Raw genomic sequence first — 25,464 nt, 5'->3', positions numbered from 1 at the left:
CTCTTCAGGTCTTTTGCCTATTTTTCAATTGGGTTGTTGATTTTTTTTGCTGTTGAGTTGTATGAGTTGTTCATATATTTATAGATTAAGCTCTTGTCAGTTGCATCATTTGAAAGTATTTTCTCCCATTCCATAGGCTGTCTTTTTGTTTTTCTTATGGTTTCCTTTGCTCTGCAAAAGCTTTTCAGTGTGATTAGGTCTAATTGGTTTATTTTTGCTTTTTCTTCTGTTGCCTTGGGAGACTGACCTAAGAAAACATTTGTACTGGATTTCCCATTGTGGCTTAGTGGAAACAAAGCTGACTAGCATCCATGAGGATGCAGGTTCTATCTCAGGCCTTGTTCAGTGGGTTAAAGATCTGGCATTGCCTTGAGCTGTGGTGTAGGTTGCAGACATGGCTCAGATCTGGCATTGCTGTGGCGTAGGCCAGCAGCTACAGCTCTGATTAGACCCCTAGCCTGTGAAACTTCCATATGCCTTGGGGGTGGCCCTAAAAAGACTGAAAAAAAAATTCTCTCTCTGATTAACTGCGTTTTGTTGATGGTTTGTATGGAAAAAAAAAAACAGTGAAAAAAATGAAAAAAAAAATCACTACCATTAATATTCTTGTTCTTGTTGAGACTCAGAGGCCAGGCCTTTTACATATATTATCAATATATGTCCTTATAAATATATTACCAGTGTCCTTCTAAAGGTGTGGAAAATCTCTGCTTAATCCTATGGTAGAGACCTTTCTTGGATGTCCTGAAAGAGTTATCTATTCCATGAAGAAAATTTTATTTTTTTTTTGATGGAGGAATCCACAGGAAAATTGGCACATGAGTTGAGATAATTAGCTGACTCATATAGGGGACTTGCTGGCAAAAAGGTTAATTACTTTTTCTTGAATACTCATACGATAGATTGATTTTGCCAAGTTAAAAAAAACTGAGGGACTTTTTGCCATATGACCTATGATACTTTGGAAAAGAATTCCCCAAAGAGCAGGGTGACTGATATTAAAGACTGATTCATTTAATACCAGCATCAGCCATTTTTAGCTTTTCTTACTGAATTTTAGAGGGCAGAAAACTAAAAATGACATTTCTCCCAAACCCTTGGGGTTCATCTTTGGGGACCAACATGGGCTCAGTCATGCAAAGTATGAATTTTCTACTGTCATATAAAAAAATCGTACAGATTTAGTGGCTTACAATTTCTGAAGATCAGAAGGGCAGGCAGGGGTATCTAGATCCCTCTGCTCAGGGTCCCACAAGGCTGAAATTGAGATGTTGGTCAGGGCTTCATTCTCAGAGTTCTCTTTCAAGCCCACTGGTTGTTGACAGAATTTGGTTGCCTGTGGCTGTAGGACTGAGGTCCTTGCTTTCTTGCAAGAGGTCACTCACAGCTCCTAGAGGCTTCTTTCATTCTATGCCCTGTGGCCCCCCACAATGCAGCAGTTTGCTTTTTAAGGCCAACAGGAGAGGAGTTATTCTCATTGTGGCAAAGTGGAAACAAATCTGACTAGGAACCATGAGGTTGTAGGCTTGATCCCTGGCCTCACTCAGTGGGTTAAGGATCTGGTGTTACCATGAGCTGTGGTGTAGATCGCAGACGTGGCTTGGATCTGGCATTGCTATGGCTGTGGAGTAGGCCAGCAGCTGTAGCTCTGATTGGATCCCTAGCCTGGGAACCTCCATATGCTGTGGGTGTGGCCCTAAAAAAGCCAAAAAGGGCAACAGGAGAACATCCCTGGCTTTGAATTTCTGACTTCTTTTAGGGGCTCACTTAATTAGGTCAGGCCCACCCAGGATAATACCCCTTTTGATTAATTCACAGGCAATTGACTGGAGACCTTAATGACATTTGCAAAATCCCTTTCTTCTGTATAATATCAAACAATCATGGAAGTGATCTCCTATCTATTCACTAGTCCTGCTCACACTCAAGGAGAGGGTCTTGCACAGGACATGTACAGCAAGGAACAAGAATCTTGGGGACCGTCTCAGAGTTCTGCCTACTACAATGTGTCATCTATAGGTGGAAGAAACTAAAGTGAGGTAGTGCTGACATGCCAGGAGATTGTGCCATTCAGCAAGCACCGTCCCATGGATGGTGCTTCCGGGGAGGCTTTTTGCTTCTGTTTCCTAGTTCCACATGTGCAAAGCAGCGGGCAGCAGCAGAAAAGGGGTTTTTGCTAGAACAACTGATGTAATTGTGCATTTTTGCTGGACAATTTTTTCCTGTGTTTTCCTTGGTAATGTTCAACACTGGTTCTTTGGTCCTCCTGTAGATGGTATAAGCTAACAATTATCTTGTAATAAATCTGTTTCTGCTTAAACCAGCTATAGTCAATACTTCTATTTGCAACATAAAGCCTTCATTGATACAACAGGATCAACCATGACCTCTTTTTATATCTCCATTAAACGTGTGTCATTCTGTATTGCCTGTATAGATTCATAGAACTTTTGATGTGGAAGGACACGTTCATGTCTAGAACTTGTAAAAATATATCCTATAGAACACTTGTAATTGAGTCCAAGAAGAGATTTTTTTTTTTGGGAAAAAATGCTCAACGGTTCTGCCAGCTTGGAGTACACTGCATGCTCATTAGCATATCATAGACTCTGAGACAGATGCTACAGAAAAAAGAACCCCCAAATCCACAACCATTATTAATCCCACTAAGGGGATTATCAAACCAAGATTCTCAAACCAAGACCCTAAAAGTTTAACTAGGTTACCAAAGTCACCTGGTAGGTTTGTGATTGAGGGAAGGCTGAAACTAAGCTCATTAGGCTTTCTGACTCCCAGGAACATGAAGCTTATTCCTTACTCCCTGCATTTGCCTGAGGTTTAAGCTTCAGTGAATATACACATAGACTCATGAGGAAGTAAAAAATATTTCTATAAAGAGTTCCTCCAGGAGTTCCGGTCACGGCTCAATGGTAATGAATCCGACTAGTATCCATGAGGACGCAGGTTCAATCCCTGGCCTAACTCAGTGGGTTAAGGATCCTGTGTTGCCATGAGCTGTGGTGTAGGTCTGAGACAAGGCTCAGATCTCTCATGGCTGTGGCTGTGGTGTAGGCCAGCAGCTGTAGCTCTCATTCAACCCCTAGACTGGAAACCTCCATTTGCCATGGGTATGGCCCTAAAAAGAAAAGAAAAAAAAAGTTCTGCCAAATATATTCGTGCTATCTCCATGAAAACCTGTCATAGCTCTTAAAGAAGCTTGGAATCCCACTCATGTTCACTGAGGGAGATGACTGCCTGGGGAGGGGACCTGAGGAGAATGCTTGTTTCCCTGCCTCTCTGTTATTCATACAGTAGCCTTGCCTGGGAGCACAAAGCCAAGCCTTCCCAGGCCAAAAGGAAAAGGAGTAGTGAGATGAGCACAACTTGTAGCATAGTTACCCTTCATGCAGACAGTTTGGTCTTCGGGCTTGAGGAAAATGAATCATTTTAACCTAAGTCCAAAATTAAAATGAAAAAAAATTATTCAGCTCACCACAGAAGGCCATACGGATCTCGTACATAATCGTAACCTGATTCCTGGATCAGAACACTTGTGAGCACATGCCTCTTGGGCATATTCCAGAGTGTAAATCACATCACACACATCTGACCAAGAGAGAAGAGGTTCCAGGAGGTGCATAGTTTCAGCATGAAAACAAGGAACCATTAGCGTTACAAGCACAGCTTACAGTCAGCTGGCTGGCCTGACATACCTTGGCAGTTATTGTTCCCCGAGGCCACGTGGTTGTGGTTCCATCCTATGATTTCATTCAGAGGCTGGGATGGATGTGGATGTGCTGAAGTAGCTTCAGTCCCCAAGCTCAACATCCCCTGTGGTCCCCCCATCAGCCCCCTACCGCCTGCCTTGCTCTTCTTGGAAGGAACTAAGATTACGTATGTGAAGAATTTAGTCTCCACCACACTTTTATTATTGGGAAGATTTCCCCTGTAGGGCAGAGAGGTAGAGTCTCAGGTTATACATCTTACATTCTCTCCCAGGGCTTCCCCTTTTCCTTCCTTTTGGGAGCAGCTTTTCTAAAAGGACTTACGTATTGGTTAAAAACAAAGCCCCAAAGCCAGCATACTGTCGTTACGGCCATGTTTCATAGCCACCCAGACCCTTAAAAGAAAGGAAATGGTAAACAAACCCAGCCATGACACTGAGTCATAAAGGCACTCACACCACAACACACAGCTGCCGCAATTCTTTGGGAGAAGCCTCCGCATATGTGTGTATTATTTGGGGTTTGTGGTATTCCCCAGAGCTTGGACAGAGGCAGGGTTGTGTGGCACCCTGTGAAAGGCTCCGGGCTTTGTGGGCTTGCATTTGCTGTGCTAGAGGAGTCAGAAAAAGGCAACTTAGGAGTTTGGGTAGGGCCAAAAAGTAGTTACATTCGTGTTTATGTGCCTTGTGTTCAACAGACATTTTCTGGCCTTTTTGGTTCAGCTTTTGAGCCTCCACCCAGATGCTTATAAACTAAAGCTATTGGGCCAGTGAAAGTGGGTTGTGTGGATACATTTGAGGACTACAAAATAGATCTATTTCTTCTTTTTTTTTTTTTTTCCTTTTTTTTTGGCTGTGCCCATGGAATGTGGAAGTTCTCGGGACAGAGATCAAACCCACGCCACAACAGTAACATTGCTGGATCCTTAATCTGCTGAGCCGCCAAGGAACTCCAGGGATCTTTCTTTTAAAATATGACAAAGCAAGCATCTAAAGAATGGGATGTATTTCAGCTTTTAACTATTATTCTGGGACATGCTTATGAAGAGCAAAATCATTGGCAAAATAGTTTTCAAGCTCAAAATGTTACTTTTTTTTTTTTTTCTTTTTAGGCCTACAACCATGGCATATGAAAGTTCCCAGGCTAAGGGTTGAATTGAAGCTGTAGCTACCAGCCTATACCACAGCCAAGCAACACTAGATCCAAGCCATGTCTGCGACCTACACCACATCTCACAGCAACGCTAGGTCCCTGACCCAGTGAGCAAGGTCACAGATTGAACCCACGTCCTCATGGATGCCAGTCAAATTTGTTTCTGCTGAGCCATGACAGGAACTCCAAAATACTGCATATTTGTTAAGCAAGAAGCAAATAATCTTTTCCTCTTCCTTTAGTCCTCAAAACTGGGCTCTGATGATAGTCCATAATTGATAAAATGTAATGAACATTTTAAACAGAAAGATTTAAGATATAATCAACCCTCATGCTTTGTTGGGTTATATACAGTCAGGACAGAGCTATCCTATAAGAGAGAGCACACACACTGGATGTGGATGGTTGTGCATTCCATTCTAGCAATGAGACAGAATATTTACAGCAGGCAGGGGTGTCCATAAAACTCTGAAAGCCCAAGTTGTTTGATGTCTTTATAATGCTTCTGTCTTTCCATATTAGACAAAAGGTCTCTAGGAAGTGTCAGGTACCTACCCTCCATTCCAGGATGACATGATACTTCACCATATGGAGAGCTCAATATTTAGTTTAGTTTAGTTGTTTTTTTTTGTTTTTTTTTTTTGTTTTTTTGGTCTTTTTAGGACCATACCTGCAGCATATGAAAGTTACCAGGTTAAGGGTCTAATAGGAATTATAGCTGCCAGCCTATGCCACAGCCATGCCAGATCTGAGCTGCCTGTATGATCTACACCACAGCCCACAGCAACACCAGAGTCTTAACCCAATGAGCGGGGTCAGGGATTGAACCCACATCCTCATGGTTTCTAGTCAGGTTTGTTACCACAGAGCAACAATGGGAACTCCAAGCCAGCATATTTATTGTAAGAAAATTTCCCTGGGGATTATTTATGCTAAATTTGTATTAAAAATCAACGCTTTGAAACAGTAGGGTTTCCAGGGCTAGCTATGGTACAGAAGACTGTATTTCCACTCTTTTTATCTAATTGCCTGAATTCATTTCAATCTACTAAACCAAAATGAAATCACTTCCTTGAAAACCTTTGGTTTATAATGACCCGAGGAACAAAAGGAAGATGTATGGGGAGTTCCCGGTAGAATGCACCTGTGTTTTTCCCGTCACTGCCACACACCAGGGACTCCAGGTCAAACTCCAGGAAGGTGACAAAAACAGTGTTGAGGGTGTGGATGAAGTCCCCCTAATTATTTTTCTTCTTTTTATCAGGCTGTAACCTGAAATGAATGTCTTTCTCGTCCAAAGCAGGAATGACTCCTAAGGTTTCAAATGAGTACTCAAATAGTTGTTATTGAGCCTAGTTATGGCCATATTTTTGATAAGTGAATGGGAAAAGCTGATAGCTCTGTTTCAAAGCAGCCAGCAGCAGGCCAGAGTGAGGTGGCTGTGAGGAACTTTCAGGGGAATACTCATAAGCTTGCTGATAGCCCGACAGGGCCTTGGTCCTGTACTTTGGACTCTTCACTGCTGTGCTAACAGGTGAGGCCCCAGCTGCAAATATTTGGTATGACCCTTTCTTACTGTAAACACTGCTGCCCTTAGTATGATGTAAAGTTTTAGAATTTATGGCTCTTTACTTAGACATTATCAAAATAATTGTAAATTCTACTTTCTTGTTATTTCTCAAGGGTACCTAGCCTGGCTGGCATTAGGAGGAAGGGGTTTGGTAAAGGTAGGTGAAGAGGAAGTTAGGGGGTGAAAAGTGGCAACAGGGCAAATGAATCTGAGGACCTGGCGTTTACGTTCAGTCAGAAGGTTAGAGCGTGGAGCAGTCTTCTAATGAGTCCAAATTTCATGTCAGCTCAGGAAAGGCAATCAATAATGACCTCAGTGGGGTGTTCATCAAAGCAAAATTCCACACAGGCTTGTCCTCTCTGCTTTTGGTCCATGACCATCCAGGATGGTTCTTCATCACCCTCCTGGTCACATTGTATTGAATCTTATCTTGTGTTTTTTGTTAACATTTTCCCCCTTTTCTTTTTTTTTTTTTGTCTTTTTGCCATTTCTTGGGCCGCTCCCGCGGCATATGGAGGTTCCCAGGCTAGGGGTCTAATCTGAGCTGTAGCCGCCAGCCTACGCCAGAGCCACAGCAATGCGGGATCTGAGCCACGTCTGCGACCCACACCATAGCTCACAGCAACGCCGGATCATTAACCCACTGAGCAAGGCCAGGGATCCAACCCGCAACCTCATGGTTCCTAGTCGGATTCATTAACCACTGCGACACCACGGGAACTCCTCCTCCTTTTCTGATAAGTATCCACCTTGCTTCTCCCTGTAGATGTCAAGCATCATCAAGACAGGTCCACTGGGTATGAGGACACAGAACAGTAAGTAGGAAAAATGTGAACTGTGGCAGCAGCCCACCTGCTCTCAAGTTTTGATTCTTTCACTTAACTACCTTTGAAAAAACATCAGGGCGTTCATGAACTTCTCTGAGTCTCCATTACTTCATCTCTCAGAGATAATACCTACTCTGCATTTTCTCTGAGGTATAAGGTGAGATAGTAAATATCAAGCCCACAGCTCAGATCCAGTTCCTCGATAGCCTTACTTTCCTTCTCTGGCATCCCTGTGATAACTGCTTGCCCACACTTAGCATATAATCAACATTCAGATGTGTAAGTTAAATATAGTAGAAATATCTATGCTTTTTGAGAATGGATTGGAAGGTCTAGAAATTATCAGTTTGGATCAGTTTGGGGAGACTCAGTCCTTAAGCCCCACCTCCCTCCTTTGGATCAAGGATCAGGAGGTTATTTCTTGCTGAATGCTTCTCAAGATAGTTGCCTTAGCTCCCTACTTTGCCTGTGTAGACACAGCCTTAATATTCTATTCACTCTATGTTTAAATATAGAAAATAGATTTGTCAAGAGGCAAATGACAAAAGATCAATGGGAAGGAAAATGAAGAGCAAAGCCTGGGAAAGCAAACTGAGTGAAATAAAACAACAAAATTTCGTGTAAGCACTGTGATTCTTGTATTGTAGAAGGGATAAGGTTGAAGACTTGAGTAGGCATGATCCAGTCTAGTGCAGGCTTGGGTGTTGGGTGCACCTGCAAATTTAGATTCCCCAGAGATCAAGAAAGCTGAGGGATAGGGCAGAAAGTTTAATAAATAAAAAGAATCGATCCTGTAGTCTAAAAATGTGGACTTGCTTGGCCAAGTTAGACATATTAAAGACTTGCTGAAATATAGAAGCTAAAAAACAGTGATATGGAGAAACAATGCCAGTTGAGTTACTCATTCAAATCTTGAAATAGGGTCTCATTTAGGAGATTTTTGTGTGATATATGCATATATACATATATATTTTTTAATTTTGTTATGTGTGTAGGTTTCGGGATCTTCTTTTCATCAACTCTATACTTCACCCAGTTCTTATTTCTCTCAAGGACATTATTACCCATTAAAACATCATAAATCTACTTTAAGAAAAATCTCAAAGTTGGATTTCCTAAAAGTTTGAGAACATTAAAAATGTAGCTAAACTGTTCATGAGGATTCCTGAAGACTGTACCAATACCTTCCCGCCAACCGAAATATTGAGTCTTACTAGCCCAGTTAATTTTAAAGTGTTGGGATTATAAGGAGTATAGAGTCTGGTATGGATGGAAGGATTATTCAGGTCCTTTCTTTAAAAAAAAAAAAGGCGTTCCTGTTGTGGCTTGGCAGAAACGAATCTGACTAATATCCACAAGGATGCGGGTTTGACCCCTGGCTTGGCTCAGTGGGTTAAGGACCAGTGTTGCCCTGAGCTATGGTGTAGGTCACAGACACGGCTCAGATCCTGCCTTGCTGTGGCTGCGGTATAGGCTGGCAGCTGTAGCTCTGATCCAACCCCTAGGCTGGGAATCTCCCTATGCTGCGAGTGTGGCCCTAAAAAGCACAAAAAAAAAAAAAAAAGAAGAAGAAGAAAGCTGTGAGCCCACCCAATGTGATTACAGCCAAATATGTGTTCCAGCAGCCCTGTTTCTCCAGCAATGGTTGTTGAGCTCCATTTCCAGGGAAGCTGTGGAGGTGGAGTGGCTCATAGTTATTTAGTCAAGGCACAAAGCAAAGGTTGCTCACGGGCAGGAGATCAGGCAGACATCTCTGTACCCCTACTAGGGATGCTGCTGGTCAGACATCCAGAGTGACCGTCCCGCTTGGTGAAGCCCTTTCTCATCATTCCCACAGTCTGACCCTTCTTTGGTAGTTACGTGCTTCCCAGGCAATTTGTCTGCTTGTCCATGACAACACTTCCCATCTTGTTGTGATTACCTGTATTAGGTTGCCTCCCCACATCATGATATCTGGCATTTAGTAGGGAGTTGAATAGATGAATTAAATAACAAACAAATAAACCCTCTCTCAGCAGTCAACTTTGGCTGCCCTAAGATCTAGGAGATCTCCCAATTTACCTAAGCAGTGGACACCGCTTGTTTAGCCAGGAGATAAATATACTGTCTTCCTAGTGCCATTTGCTTTTTTTATATATGATATGTTATTTTTTTCCAAGACTCACTCATATGGCCTTTGATTTTTCAAAACTAGAATATTTTTGTGAGAGATAACATAAGATTATTGCCTATGAGGTCTTAAATTCTTAAGATAAATGTATTAAATCTAAAGTCTATATAATATATTAGAAGCAAGATTTTGATACTTATACCCCTACTCATAGTCAGAAATTTTTTGTTTTTGTTTTTTCTGTCGTTGAGGGTCACACCTGCGGCATATGGAGGTTCTCAGGTAAGGGGTCGAATCGGAGCTACAGCTGCCTGCCTACGCCATAGCCACAGCAACACCAGACCTGAGCTGCGTCTGCGACCTACACCACAGCTCATGGCAAAGCTGGATCCTTAACCCACTGAGCGAGGCCAGAGATCAGCCCCACATCCTCATGAATACTAGTTGGGTTCGTTACCACTGAGCCACGATGGGACCTCTGGAAAAGTGTTTTTTAATTGTTTGAAGCTCCTCAGAGACTGGTCAGATGTAAGCAGAAGGAAATGCCATGTGAAAGTGTCATCATTGGGTTGTACTTTGCACTCGGGAGCTGGCTTTGACAAATATTTTGTATATCATTTGAATTTGGTGTGTATAACATTGTGATCTGGTGAGTCCTGAAAAATCATAGACTGAGCTGTGCCCCTTTACAGGAGAACAAACCAGAATTAATATCGGATTAAAGGTTTGGGGAGGGGAAGGAGATGGGAGTTTTTATCCTCCCATCTCTGCTCTGTGCAGCCAAAGTTGATCAAAAATTTATTCAAACTTTACGAGTTCCAAAAAAATGATTTAAACTGTAAGAAAGCAAGTATAAAGGGTAAATCTAGAGGTTGACATTGAGGAATAGCTGTGGGCTTTGCCCCTGAGCCTGCTCTCCACTCAGGAATTAGAAGCATTTAAAGATAGTACTTGTACCTGGATTACCTACTGACGGCCTATATCTGCAGGGAGATGGGGTCAGTGTTTGCTCTCTGTGCATGGAAGGGTCAAACCACAAAAACATTTTTTTTTTTTCCAGGAAATGAATCTTGATTATGTTATGAAAATTGGTGACAACATTTAGTCTTTTGTTGTTTCTCATTAGTTCTGTGTAGGCACAGATTCCTTCCAATACCAAGTGAATATTTAATTACAGACTTAACCTGTTTTGAATATTTAAAGGACAGACCTTAATAACCAGTAGTTGCCTGTCCAGGGTGTACAATGTAGTAAAAGTGAATATTAAAAAAATAGCTCTAAGCTGTTTTTGCAGTAATTTGGAAATTAAATGAGAGTAAAAAGTCTATGCCCAAGGTTCACGTTTGTGTTTTTCTTCTTGTGCCTCTTTTATCTTAAATCTAACAAATGACTAGATAGCTTTGTCCAGAGGCAATGACAAAGTGGGGGGTGAGAAGAAGTGTAGAAGAGCTGGCAAGAAAGTAGCAAAAGGGAAAACAAAAAGCAGATTCCTAATGAACAAGCTGAACTACTCACATTTAAAATAATAATGCTGCATCTAATTGCTGTGAATATTGAAAGACCCAGTGAAATCAAAAGTGCAACGATAACTTGTTTGTGCAAGCATGGAAGCTAAGGCATCACTTGGGAAGATGCAATGATAGAACATAATATGAGAAAAAACAATGTATATATATGTAAGAAATTGGCACATTGTAAATCAACTATGCTTTTAAAAAAAGATGCAATGATCTCACATGCTCTCTGGACTCTAGCAGAATTCTTAATTTTATTTCAGCTTTAGCTCTAGTTTAGTAAATATTAGTTGAGCATTTGCTGTGTTATAGACATAGCCAGCAACTGGCGTCCTCAGGTAAGCAAGGCAAGAATTCCAGCATAGTTGTGGGGATGGTGAGTAAGCAGAAACTTTCACCATGATAAAATAGGACGCTGTAAGATTAAACAGATATAATAGACATATTACTAATTAGAAAATATTTTTCGTTTAATCCAGTTTGAAGGAGGTAAATGGAGAGATGTAATATTCTGGAAATAACTAAGCATAATTGTGAATTCTGAATGACTCCACCCTTGCGTGACTGAGCAAATTATTTGTAAAGGACTCATTGTGTATAAAATATAGGCACTGTATTTAAAAACATATACGTCATATAGTAATTCCGAAGTTCAACTGCTGTTACATATTAATTATCATTATTTTATGTATTTATTAGGTATTGAACAAATACTATTTTGTCATGTTTTCATAAAACTATGGAAAATAATTAGATCCAAGCAGATCATAGAATTCTTTAACTTTATACACTGTGGGTTTATGAAATATAGGTTTAGTCTTCCAAAATATCCAGATGTTTGGCTTTTCCAGGAAAAAACTATTGCTTGTATTTCTCTCTTTTCATTCAGATGCTTTGGCATTACATAGACTCTAATGTTTTTGTTGTCAAGATGTGATTAGAATCTTCTAAATTATCATCTCGGGTTCAGCATTATTTATAGATGTGACATCACACATTTAATAGTCGCTTCAGAGTTTTTAAGATTTTTTTATATCATACACAATTTGATGCCAGAGCCTTTATAGCAGATGTGTTCAGTAAGAAAAAGCTTTATGAGGAATTTTCATCTGTATATTAGTCATCTCCCATCAACATACTTCTTCCTGATAGAGTTTATCTCTGTCTCCTCCAGCCTCTAGAGTCAAAGCTCCTTGGACAAGGTCATGGCCATGCTGTCTATGTCAGCAGTTAGGCATTACAGGGTCTGGCCCTTCCTGGGACTCCCCTGCCTTCACCTCTCCCCAAGCACGTCCAGCTTTGTTGGGTTTCTCCTTATCCCCATGGACCAGGTCCCCCAAGCCGCCCCTGGCACCCCCACCAGCCTCAGTGCCAGAGCTTTTGTTTTTCTCTTTTCAAACCGAGTGTTCTCACATAAGTCTTTTTTTGATCATTTAGCATTCTTTCCTAGGTTGTGTGGGAAAGACACCCCTAGCTCCCGGTTTTGTTAATTTCATTGGATTCTCCCAAATTTCTCATAGACTCATTTTGTCTGAAAAAACCTTCTGTAGTCTCCCTTGTCCCTTGGGTGTGACTCATCAACGGAATCTCCCTGCTTTTCCTTGCCTGAGTGTTAGTGTCGAGCGTAAGCCCACCAGGAATTTCCATAACTTCTTGTCTACGCAGAGGCTGACAAAAGCATTGGGCTCACTTCCTCATTTCAGGGACTGTGGGACTCACTCCACCAAGAGCCCAAATTTGGGGTGGCTCTCAGAGTGATTTTTAGACAAAAGTGTGAATGAGGCTGTTTGCCCTTCAGAGATCTTATTCTCCTCCTCCCCCTCAACATTTCCCTCTTCAGATGGAGAGATCTTTCCAACAGATTTTCCCCTTTCATCCTCCCTTCTCCGCCCTGTCTGTAACATTTCAGATCCTCTTAGCACTTTTATTAGTCCACAGGGCCTCTTCCTGAAGGTCACATTAAGATGTTAATAATGGTTTAGTAGGTTTCCCTGCCAAAGAGTCTAGAAAAAACAACACATACACGTACTTTTCAATGAGAAGTGAAGGGAGCCACCGGTGCTCTCCTTCTCAGGGGGTGGGGGCGATTTTGCAGATTGGTGCATCTATATGGCAACTGAAGGTGAGAGTCTAGTGCTTTCCTGCTCTCTTCCAATACCCCAGGCTCAGTCCCGTATTTTATTTTTTTAAACTGGTTGTGCCCGGTATTTTTTTTTGTGCTTGTAGCAGCACTCTCCATCTGAAAACTCAAGTCCTCTCCATGTACAAGTAGAAGAACCAAGTGTGTCAGCCCCATATCTTCCCCCAGCACTGCCTAGAGATGGTTTTGAGTTTTGCAGGCAGAGCCCTTGACCCTGTGTTGCATAACTACCCTGGAGGGAGAGATGTTCTGTCCCCTTCACGTAACCTTGTTCTCTTAGAGAAACTGCTCTACAAGATTAGATACACTGGAGGGAGAGTGACATTACTGCGGAGATGCTGATGCTCGTTGGTTGTTCCCTCACAATCCATTCAGCAGGACTCCAGAAACATACAGGGAGATAGAAGTAACTCTTTACAAGAGAGCCAACCAGGGGCCTAAACTCTTTGATTTGGTGATTGCTTCTCAGCTCAGTTGCCTTAAGATCAGTCTTGGTACTACCAGGCTAGTTAGGATTTTAACAAGATTATTTAGAAATTCACAACCTTTCTGGGCTCATTTGATAAATGAATTCTATAAAGATGGGCAAACTGTAAGTGGCCCCCAAATGAGGTGCCTATTCCTTTTGATTTATTGATGTATGGGGGGAATAATAAAAATAAGTGAATCTTTAAATATATTTGCTTTAAAAAATTATATTTTTGAAGTTCTTCTGCTGGCCTAGTGTGTTAAGGATCTGGTGTCATCACTGTTGTGGCTTGGGTCACTGCTGTGGCATGGGTGCAATCCCAGGCCTAGAACTTCTGCATGTGTGGGCACAGCCAAAAAAAAAAAAAAAAAAAAGTTCTATTTTTGTGAATGCTTTATATTGCTCATAGTACATTAGTTGACAGCATAGTTATATAACTCATACATTAAAAACGTAGATATATTGGGGTACATGCTTACTTTTTTTCCTCTTTTGGCCACACCCATGGCATATGGAAGTTTCCAGGCCAGGGATTGAATCTGAGCTATAGCTGTGATTTATGCCGCAGCTGCAGCAATGTTGGACCCTTAACCCACTGCACTGTGCCAGGGATCAAACCCACACTGCTACAGAGACAAGGCTGGATCCTTAACCCATTGTGCCATAGTAGGAACTCCACCTTTTTTTTTTTTTTTTTTTTTTTTTTTTTACTTAGTAAGAAGGTGAGATCAATTAAGATGAGAACCTATTGATTAGGTAGCACCCTGCCCTTAATACCCACCCCCCAGTGCATGAGTGGTAAGGAAGGTGGGCTCTCAAAGACGTGAGACATCGTGTGAGCAGTCTATCCAAGAAGATAAAGACATGGTCCTTCCTCATTTGGAATCCAAAGTTTCTTCTCTTAATTCCAGCCACCTTTAGAAGTGGAAGCTGAGTACAGCTACCTTGAGTGTTCAATATTAGGTAAGATAAAGTTGAAGGCAGCTCTGAGGGAAAACACTGATTTTTTTTTTTTTTTTTAGGTCAGGGCACATACATCTTTTCGTAATCCTTTAGTATCATGACAGTCAGGCATCCCCACCAGATACACTTAGTGAGGTAGGGATCTGAGGAAGCCACAGATGGAAATAAGTGAGAAATATGTGTGTTCATGAAGATAACCTGAGGTCTGTCCTCTCTAGGGGAGGAAAACTAGAGCTTGTCTTCCTTTAGACATCATAAAAGAGGAGCTTCTGTGAGAGAGGAGTTCACCTGCATCGAATTGTCACAGAGGATGTTCTAGACATAACTCCCACCTGTCTGTTTCTTCAGAAGTTTGACAATCAAGGGACACCAGGTGGAGGGAAGGGAACGATAGAAGCTTTTTCCCTCCTGCTGCCTAAGCCAGCTTCAGCTGCAGAGGAAGGAGCATGCTCTGGATGTGGAGGCCTCCTTATCTGTTTTCAAATCCCCACTGGGCTATGTCACTGCACAACTCTGGGTGCCCCATTGCCTCCAGAGTCTGGGTGACCAGCAACCACTGCAGCTGTTCTCTGGTGGAAGGTGCCTGCCTGAGACTCAGTACTTTTAGTCACTTGGTATGTGGTCTTGGAAGAATTGCTTATTTTCCCTCCTGGCAAATGGGGTAATTATTCCTACCTCTCAAAGTTGAGGATACCGCAAGCCATCTAATTTATCTGCCTTCCCTTTCCTGGTCAGTTTGACCCATCACTTGGATAGTGTCCCTGGACCATCGTTTTTCACATTAGGCTCTTACCTTTTGTGCATCACTGATCAGAAGCCCTGTGTGGAGCCCCTTCCATGTAACTCCTCCCCTTTGCTAGTTCTATTCTTCCTCACCAGCATTTCACTAAAAATTGGTCTGAAAGCACTAGTTATGCAGGATTAATAGTTGTCATATGAAAAATAAAAAGAGGAAGGGGACCATTCTGAGGCCTTCAGTAAATTTGGGACATGCTGGGTCTGTCAAAGTGCCCAGGTTTCATCATTAAGGTCGGTGTGGTGGAGGGAACATCACTCTTCAGGGTTTTCCAAATTGTCTACTTTGGGGCATAAAACCTTTATGATTAGGGACTCATGGACCTGGAGTTCTGTGGAACTGATGTGGAGAAATATCATTCTATCCTTATTCTAACAGCATTAGAATGAGACTTTCATTCTCTCAGTTTTTCAAGTCCACAGACCTGCTGTTTCTAACATCCTTCAAAGGCAGATGTTAAGTCTACAACCAATGCTAGGTTAACCAGAGTTAACTCTATTTTCATTTCATTATCCCAGTAACCTTACTCTAGTTCCTTAATCCAAAACCACCAACCCCATCTAACATCCCCTTCCAGGACTGGGAGAATTTTGAACATCTTCCCTTCTGCATTACCACAACAATTTTCTTCTCTTTTCACTACTTTTAAGACATTAAACAAAATAGAGTACAATCCTTGGAGTAGTTGAGAGGTCAATTTTCCTATCAGCTTCCATAAATTCCCAGGATTTTATATATGCAGTGTGTAATTTCAACTCTCCATGCCTTTGATCACAAAACAGCTCCTTGTTCAAACCAAACATGTTTCAAAGACATCAAAGACCATGGAGAAAAATATAATATAAAAAGTATTTGGAGTAGATAGGCCTTAGCTTACTGGCAACAAAGAAGAAATTATAGCATAATATTTGCTGAAACCACAGGGGGCAGGGTGTTTGTGGTGTCTACCTCTCATGTGTTTCTATTCTAGGATATGAACACTGACGTGGCACAAGTTAACCCCTTCTTTGTAATGTTTGTCGGTGTTTTCAGATGAGGAGGAGGTCTCTTACACAAGCATCAGTGAACAAGCCAGTTGCCTATCAGGACAAGCCTGGGGGTGACATTATTATTTGCATTTGTTGATCAATGACTCTTGGGAGCTATGAAGACTCAGACCCAAAGAGTGACTCAGAAAACCAGGGGCCCATGTCATTTTGCCCTCGACTCAGCCACACAGCCTAGCAATGTTGGGACCCTACAGCCCTGCATCTCACTCAGCTGTCATGTTTATCACCTTGTGGTACCATGAACAAAACTCTTGACAGTTCAGAGTCTATACCCCAGCTTCGCATGCAGCCTTTTCCCCTGTAGTTGGTGCTTGATCCGAGGCTGAGGACAACAGTATAATGATTCATAGGCCCTGCCTCCTAGCAAGTAATCATTTTTCCACAATGATGATTTATGCCGAGAGAAAGGGAAAGAATGTTGATTTGCCTTTTTTTTTTTTCCTTAAATTCAAACTTTCTGTTAACAGAGGGTTGGCTGGGGTACTTTGACTCCATTTGCAAGTCCTTCTAAAAAATGTTTCAAAGCAGTTTTGTGTACTTAGCTTGGGATTCTTAAATGAATGTTATTTGTTGAGAATGGAATGTGATAATCCCATTACATACTTTGTCTAAAACAAGAAAAACCATTTTGAAATTTCCTTACTTTGATAGGTGAGGACTACGTGTGCCTCATAGAAGTTGAAAGCTGGAGAGGCCCTGCCACAACCCCATTTTAGAGATGAGAAAACTGAGACCCAGAGAAGTTACAGGAATTGTCTGTTTCCAAAGGACTGGTTAGTGGCAGAGGCAGATCAGGGTTGAAATCAGCTAATTTTAAGCTACGATCTTATCTGATGTTAGGCTTACCTGTACTTGTCATAAGAGAAAATCTAGATATGAAGAAGTCTATAACATAGACAATGAGTCATATGAATTGGTGTCAGGGGGGTCAAGGTCAGAAGCATGGTCATTGGTATCAGATGGTTCTTGGTTTGAACTGTGGCTCTGGAGCTGTGTGGTATTGGCTACTGTTTTTCTTAATTACTCTGAATGTGTTTTCTCATCTTTATAAATGAGAGGCAGATATTTCACAGTATCTGCTGTAAGGATAAGAGAGAATGTATGCAAAGCTCTTGATACACAGTAGGCACTTAATGAACGGAAGCTCTGGTTATTATTGAAGACTAAGAGGGCTTTGCCCTTCCCCTCTCTGCTGTTCCCTTTCAAAGCAGCATTTGCTCTTCTTCACACCCTTAGAGTTCTGCTTTGTCAGTCTGGGCATGGTTCAGCTCATTTTCTCAAGGCATGGGTGAATTTTTTTTTCTTCATAATTTGCATCAGTGTTGTCTCATTTCCCTGAAACCCTGTCACAAGCCAGGAGATTGTTGCAGAACATGATCTGAAACCTCACTAGCAAGGGAAAGTCCCCTCCAAAAGAGGCTTTTTTCCTCCTCTAGAGTTTTACACTTCTCTTTCACATTGTGCGGGCAACCCCTCAGCCTGGTTGCTGACTGCAGGCAGAAAAGGGCCGGCCCCAGTGTCTGTGCACCTGGAGGCATTGGGAGGTGAGGGTCTAGCCACATTGGCCCCTATGGCTTCACTGCCACCATTTCTTCCACTGTGCCTCCCAGTGCTCCCAACTTTCCCCTCTCACCAGGTCTCACTCTCGAAACCACCAATGGAAATTTAGAGGCTTCTGTGGTTCTTAGGGGGTTATTGGGGCTTTGCATTTTCTCTTTCCTCACTTCCTTTATAGCTCTCAGGGATTTCCTAAGAAGCTTCTTTTGTCCTGGTAGCCCAGGCTGGCTCCTCCCTCTGGCATGGGGGAGTTGCCATGTTTGTGCTCAGGTCTTCTAATTTCTACTTCTTCTTCTTTTTTTTTTTTTTTTTTTTTTTTTTAATACATTTTCAAAAATATACTTATGTTCAGGTCTTGTAATGAAAAGAAAATTCTCTGGTTGTTTTTGTGGAATTTTTCTCTAACTCAAATACCATGTACATATTATGGTAAAATATAGTCCGTTTAATCACACAGATTCATCCTTTTATCCCAAATGCGTATGTGTGTATGTGGGTTTTTTTTTTTTTTTTTTTTTTTTAATGCCCTACTTTCTAGATATTTTGTCACCAGGGAATTTTCCCACTTGAAGATATGTTGCAACACAAGTGAACTCTCTTCATTACTTAAAAAAAAGTACAGCTCTGTGTTAGTGCTTTGAAAATACTTTACATAACTGTAAACATCTTCAAGAAATTTTTTAAGAAGAGAAAATGTGGCTGTAATCCCACCTTTTGTGTAATAACTGGTTTCACTTCTGTGTAACTTTCATTTTTTATTCACATACTATTCATGTGTTAGGATAGGCTTTAAAAATTTGTGCCATAAGAATGAAACTAGATCTTGCCTACAGGTTACTGCAGTAGGCCTGCCTGCTTCTCTGCTGTTCTGTACACTGTCTTCTCCTACCTGTAATGCACCAAGTAGTGATGGAGCCAACATTCTCTTGCCTTTGGCCTTGGTCCCCAGTGAAGTCCCTGGATCAAGCTCCATTTTTGGTAGTTTCTCTTCCTTGTAAGAGTGAAAGAGAAGAGTTCCAGAATTTTTTTTTTTTTTTTTCTTTTTAGGGCTGCACCAGCAGCATATGGAAGTTCCCAGTCTAAGGGTCAAATTGGAGCTGTAGCTGCTGGCCTACACCACAGCCACAGCAACACATGATCCAAGTTCTGTCTGTGACCTATACCACAGCTCACAGCAATGCCAGATCCTTAACCCACTGAGTGAGGCCAGGGATTGAACCTACATCCTCATGGATACTAGTTGGGTTTTTAACCTGCTGAGTCACAACAGGAACTCCCAGTTCCAGCATTTTTGATTTCATTTATTTTACAAATATCTATTGAATACTCAGTTAAGTATTGTGTATTACTGTGTGGATTAAGACAAAAGGCATAAAGTCACTTTGACCTGTTGAAGATGGGAGTGAAAAGCATGAAGGAAACTTATACTTTGGCTTTTGTGATTCCACAAGAGGTTTGGGGCCAATCTGAACAGAAGGATAATCTCTTGTATTATGTCCCACAACATGGGAAGAAGGGGAGGTGGAGGCAATGAAGTCAAATGAGAGGGTATTGTTAAGTCATGGGCTGGTGGTGGCATTGAGCTTGGACTTGGGGAAGGATAAAGTAATGGGCTCTAAGGATAATAGAACTAAGCTGAATCAGAAGCCATGGATGGAGAGCTTCCTATCTGGGAGCAGCAAACTAGTATAATGGCTTTGTTATTTGTGTGTGGGGAGTGTTTAAAATGAATTAATTGTATTAATTCTCGCTAAAAAGGAAAGACAATTCTAGCACATTGGCACAGAAACTAAAATGTATTCCTTATTAACTGAAAAATCTTAAGCTAGATTTGGCTTCAGCTTTGGGTGAAATTATGTCTTCTGACAAAAGTTGTTAGTTTTGTCTTTCTCCAGATTTCCACTTAGCTTCTTTCTTCCTTGTTGGGTTCCACAGGCAGGTTTCTGAACACATTGGCAAAGATGATTGTTGGCCGCTTGTGGCTTATGTTCTGCAAGTTTTGTAGCCCTGATGGAAAATGTATGCCTTTTTTCTTTTTCTTTTTTTGTTTTTTTAGGGCCACACCTGTGGCATGTGGAAGCTCCCAGGCTAGAGGTCGAATTGGAGCTGCAGCTGTAAGCCTTTACCACAGTTCATGGAAATGCCAGATCCTTAACTGAATGAGTGGGGCCGGGGATTGAACCTGTATCCTCATGGTTAACTAAGTCTGATTTGTTACCGCTGAGCCGCAATGAGAACTCCCCAAATGTTTGCCTTTTTAATTTCGATAGGTCTGGCTTGGGTCACAGACCCACCCTGGAGCCAGGTAGGGCAATTAGCTCCATCTAAATCATGTGAATTGGCAATGGCAAAGTGGTACTTCTTTCTCCAAAGAGAAGGAATGGACTTTGCTATCAGGAGAATGATGCTGGGCAGGCAAATGGCAGGAATGACTGCTGCACAGATAGATGCCTCTAAGAATCTGAGTATCTGCTGAAAGGACAAACCTTGCATTTCTAGGAAATTGTTCATAAGTACATCTCAGTATGAATCAATTCTGCTTGTAATTACTGGAGTTCACAGAACTTCTGAAATTTCATATCTGTTCCCTAGAGTTCCATGGACCCCAGCTTCAAAAAACATGACTCTACAGTGTGAAATAATTGAGGGTAAGCACTGCGAATTTTTTTTTTGGGGGGGGCCACACCCACAGGAATGTGGAAAATCTCAGGCTAGGGGTTAAATCGAAGCTGCAACTGCCAGCCTACACTATAGCCATAGCAACTTGGGATCCAAGCTGGGTCTGTGACCTACACCACAGCTCATAGCAATGCTGGATCCCCAACCCCACTGAGTGGAGCCAGAAATGGAACCCAGATCTTCATGGATATTAGCCAGATTCATTTTCACTGTGCTGCAACGGGAACTCCAGCACTGTGAATTTGGGACATGATGTCTCCCACACTGAGTAGATAGTCCTGTACATATTGAGTCCTGAAAACACTGAATGAATGAATCAAATAGCCTTTTTTGGAGATCCACTGTACTGGTAGTATGCTATGTGTTTTATGTATGTTCTTTCATTCTTCTAATGTTGTTCTATGGCTGAGGAAACTGAAGCTAACTAGAAGTAAAAGAAGCTGAAGATCTAGAATTGACAAGCATAGAAAGGAGATATGAATAGATCTGAAGTTCAAGGGGAGGACTCCTGCATGAGCAGGGCCTTAGTCTGGGTGTTGAGACATGTTGTGAGATTCACCATCATGGCTCAGCTGGTCCTAGTTCCAGGCCCAGCTGTGGGGGGCCATCACCTCTGAGGTCTTCTCAGGCCACCATGTGGCAGCACCATTGTCAGGCACTTGTTGTCAGTGACAAAAATGGACTTCCTATTTGCTCCTTCTAATAGCCCCTTAAAATAACACATGAGTCTTTCATAGTTTTAGCTTCCACTTGAGAACCTGCATTCAGACTAAAACCTTTTTGTTGTGGTTGAGATTGATTTGCAATCTGATTCTTGCATTAGATAGCCATTCTTAGGCTATTAGGAGCCCCATAGAAAATTGCTCCAATGGATCCATATCACTTTGGGAAGTTCCCGTGGAATTGTTCTTCCGGAGAAATGATAAAAACTCTGGGTCAGTCGCTAGAGTGTCAGCAGATTGAATGGCCAAAAGAGAATGCCTCCCATCTGTGGCCCTGAAGTGCTGGGTCAGCAGAGGAAAGTGGTTAAAATAATTACCGTGGAGTCAGGGAATTTGGCAGATTTGGGAGATCACACATGTAAAGGGACCTTTTTTCCTCCGTTTTCTTATCTCAGACCCATGTGAATTGATGATCATGAGGGCACCAAGGGGACAGAAATAGACGTTATCCTGCTCCGGTCCCAAACCGGGAAGAAAGAAATAACCAACCCTACTTCTCTACATGGGTGGAATGAGGGCTGACCAGTATGCAAATGGCAGCAGACATATGGTTATGTTCTGATTAGCTACTAGTGATTTGAAGCCATGCATATGTATCAACTGCTGATGTATGTATGGACAATACATCTGTTTACACAAATAGACTTGAAGCATTTTTTTTTCCATTTTTCTTAAGGATCTAGTACTGGATGCCCATAGGAAAAGATGTTTTACTTCCTTTTCCCATTAATTTTGATCAGCCAGAATCAAACTACTTTGTTTTCTCTTATTCTTACTTTTGTGAAGGAACTTTTTCTTTGTGTGTGTAGCTTTACTAACCATATTGTTTGGGCTCTTGAAAAAGGAGGTATGGGAGTTCCCATTGTGGCCTAACAAGATTGGCAGCATCTCTGGAGTACTGGGATACAGGTTAAGTCCCCGGCCCAGCACAACAGATTAAGGATCTGGCATTGCCTCAGCTATAGCATAGGTTGAAACTGCAGCTCGGATCTAATCCCTGGCCTGGGAACTCTATGTGCCATGGGGCAGTCAAAAAAAAAAAAAAAAAAAAAAAAAAAAAGAAAGAAAGAAAGAAAAGGAAAAGGAGATATGATATGGTGTTCATTTCAAATAAACCTTTGTTTATTTAGCAAAAATTTCTGTTTAAGATGCTGTGCTATGCAAGGTGAAAAGAGATATGGAGGGATGGAAAAGCAAGATGGGGCCAAATGTTTAAAAACACCTGCTGTGAATGTTACCTAATATGTTGAAAGGGTCTCTGCAGATATATTTTAAGTTAAAGATCTTGAGATGGGGCACTTACTCTGGATTATCCCAGTAGATCCAATGTAATCACTGGCTCCATAAAAGATAGAGGCAGGAGTTCAGAGTGAATAGTAGGAAATGAGATGATGGAAAAGAAGGTTCAGTGATGCTCTTGGAAGACGGGACCTCAAGTCAAGGATTGCAGCTAAAATGACTAGGAAATAGATTCCTTCTGAACTTCCCAAGGAACACAGTGCTGATAATACTTTGATTTGGATTTTGGAATAATCATTTTGCTTTAGGTCATTATGTTTGTCATAGCAGCAAAAGGAAAATAACACACATACTTCTTCGGCTCAAGGAGAGACATTTAATCCAGTATATTAATATGTGTTTTTTCTGTTTATGTCATATGCATATGGTCAATCCAATTAGCTGCTTTTCAAGGTGCTAGTCCATAAATATATATACATATATATTTATGGCTGTACCTGTGGCATATGGAAGTTCCCAGGCCAGGGGTGGAGCAGAGCCCCATCTGCAGCCTACTTGAAGCTTGTGGCAATGCTAGATCTTAACCCAATGAACGAGGCCAGGGATGGAACCCACATCCTCATAACTCTATGTTGGCATCTTAACCCACTGAGCCACAACAGTAAAGTCCTCCAATATTTTCTTATTAGTTCTCCTAAAAAATACATATGAATCTAAGGTTAGCAGGGAAGTTAAGGAGAGGCTAGACAGTACTTGAGGACATGCTTAGGGAGTCCAGGGAGCTTGCTGTGGGAGGGCTTGTTGTCTCTGATGTGGTTAGAAAGGCTAGGCTGTGCTGTCGTAACAAACAACGTCAAACCTCAGAGTGACAGAAGTTTTCTTTCTGCTGGTTCCAAGTCTGTGCCTGCCTTAGTGACTCTCCAGTTCCCCTCCATGTGATGGTCTGGTGTCAAATTTCCACATCAACATCTGCTTCCCTGTTAGCCATGGCAGGGCAGGGGGAGGCTGGAGGGTCTCACACATGTTTCTGCCTGCAAGTGACACTTGTACCTCATTGGCCAAAGGCAGTCACGTGGCTACATCTAATTTCAAGGAAGTGGGAAAGTGTAATGATAGTCTCTTGTGCCAGGGGAAGGAAGCTAATATTGTCACAGACCCAGATTTCATTTTAATTGTTAGTGCTAAGAAAGTGTTATCATGAACAAACTCAGCTGATTTTTAATACCATATTCTTTTATTTTAAAGGTCTTAAAAAACCACTTCCAGAGAGCTAGACAAGAAGAACAGTAGGAAGCTAATAATAAAGACAGTGAAAACCCAAGTGGTGCTAAATTAAGTATTTAGTAACATTTGTAAAGAAATGGAAAATCATATCTAATTATTTCACTGTGATTACCTTTTCCTCAGCCAGAAAGCCTTTGGCATGCAGTGTATTTCTATAGGTATTCCATGCTGATTTAATATCAATTAATATCTACTTGCAGGAAAATGTTGACAGTAAGTTTTAAAATTCCTAAGCTTGACATTTGGCAGCATAATTGGGCATAAATGAAGGAGCTTTCCAGGTTGCTGCTGATGGCACCTCAGATGGATGGGAAGTGGCGTTTCAGCCTTGGCCAAGGAGGCCAGCTGAGCTCACTTGATGTAATTTAAGATATGTTGCGTCTAGGAATATGACAAAAGAATTGTGTTTGTTTATTCATTTATTTTGTTTTTCCTTCTTACAAGTTAACTAGTGTCCCCAGCACACAGTATTTAGGCCCCATGTTCCTGACAAGAGCATTCTGATCCAAGTGGCCTTTAAATGTCTCTTGATGGAGTTCCTGTCTAATTTAGGCTTTTTTTTTCCCCCATTGGGAAGGGGTTAATAGTTACTATAGTAACTATAAGTATAATAGTACTATAGTAATTATAAAGTCTTCCAACTAAGATTTTCAGGATTTTGTTTCTTTGTTTTTGACCTTAATTGTAATTACCTTCTTAGGAACATTCTTCCTAACCCTGTCAGGGCAAGATTGTGGATTTCTTTACACTTTGGTCTTTAACTTTGATATGTGGTTACTAATCTCCAAATCATTGAGTCTCTTTTGCCTTTTCTTATCTTGCTCAGTGTTTCCTTGGAGAGGAGTCAAACCTGGCGTTCCTTTGAATTTAATGGGAATGCCAGGTAGTCTAAAAGTCAAGTAAGATACAGGCCTCCTTTGGTGTAAAATTTACCAGGTATGAGGTCTGCATTATCCTGCATTGAATGTGCATAGAAAAACTGGTCTGTAGCCTTCCAGAGCATACCAGAAGTTTGGAATGTTCTTATTATTTTCAATGAATCAAAGAAAATAGCCATCCCAGGGGAATTAACTTAGAGGTTTCTAGACTCCCACTCTGTGTGGATCTCATGATGAAGGGGAATCTCCTCTTACTGGATCCTATAACCACTCACACCAAGCTCGTCTGTACAGTTCCTGCCTCTACTTAACTTAATAAGGAAGTTGCCTCTTCTTGATAATTGAAACAACCAGTAAGGTTGGGAAAGGGGAAATCCCACTTCTGGCTTGAAATACAAGGTAAGAAATATTTTTTTTTCTCATCAGTGTACCTCCCTCATGTTGAGCTAGTGGTTTCATGTAACTTGGTTTACAAGATCATCAGCAAATATTTTCAGAGTGCTAACTATGTGCTAGGCATTAGGCCAGGTGCTAAGAATTAAACTTGAAACAACACTGAATCTCTCTTCTCCTGGGAACAGCTAGTGTGAAATTCAGAACAAAAAAAAAAGCTAAGGATAGCACAGTATGATAATGAGATAGAGAGAGAGAGAGCACAGGTGCTCTGGGAAAACCAAGGGGCACCTAACCTGTATTGGGGTTGTGGGGGAGGGCTGGGAAAGGCTTCCTGGAAGAGGCAGAGCCAAAATAAAGGATAAGCAGGAGCTAGGGCAAAGCTGGGAACGAGGCT

General features: G+C 41.5%; 1 protein-coding gene across 42 annotated transcripts in view; it reads left to right on the top strand.

Moving 5' to 3' along the window:
• The window catches only part of LOC146406163 (uncharacterized), a 1,231,956-nt gene that overhangs the window by 204,429 nt on the left and 1,002,063 nt on the right, over positions 1 to 25,464 (top strand). For 11 of the 42 annotated variants that reach the window (XR_014807281.1, XR_014807263.1, XR_014807236.1 and 8 more), the window contains one exon: positions 20,435 to 22,350. The exons of 9 other annotated variants lie outside the window; for them this stretch is intronic. The gene's annotated coding sequence lies outside the window, so the exon portion shown is untranslated. Of the gene's footprint in view, positions 1 to 7,213; positions 8,641 to 9,756; positions 13,882 to 20,371; positions 22,351 to 25,464 lie in introns of those variants that run through there. 22 more of the 42 variants (XR_014807273.1, XR_014807257.1, XR_014807243.1 and 19 more) reach the window with 10 other exon arrangements.

Source organism: Sus scrofa, chromosome 1 (assembly GCF_054392235.1).
Source record: "Sus scrofa isolate SSC_HxYL_T2T_F1_AM1 chromosome 1, Sscrofa_HxYL_maternal_Yorkshire_Landrace_v2.0, whole genome shotgun sequence".
Taxonomy (NCBI): domain Eukaryota; kingdom Metazoa; phylum Chordata; class Mammalia; order Artiodactyla; family Suidae; genus Sus; species Sus scrofa.
The sequence above is the reverse complement of the archived record's forward strand: the minus strand, read 5'-3'. Positions and strand labels throughout refer to the sequence as shown.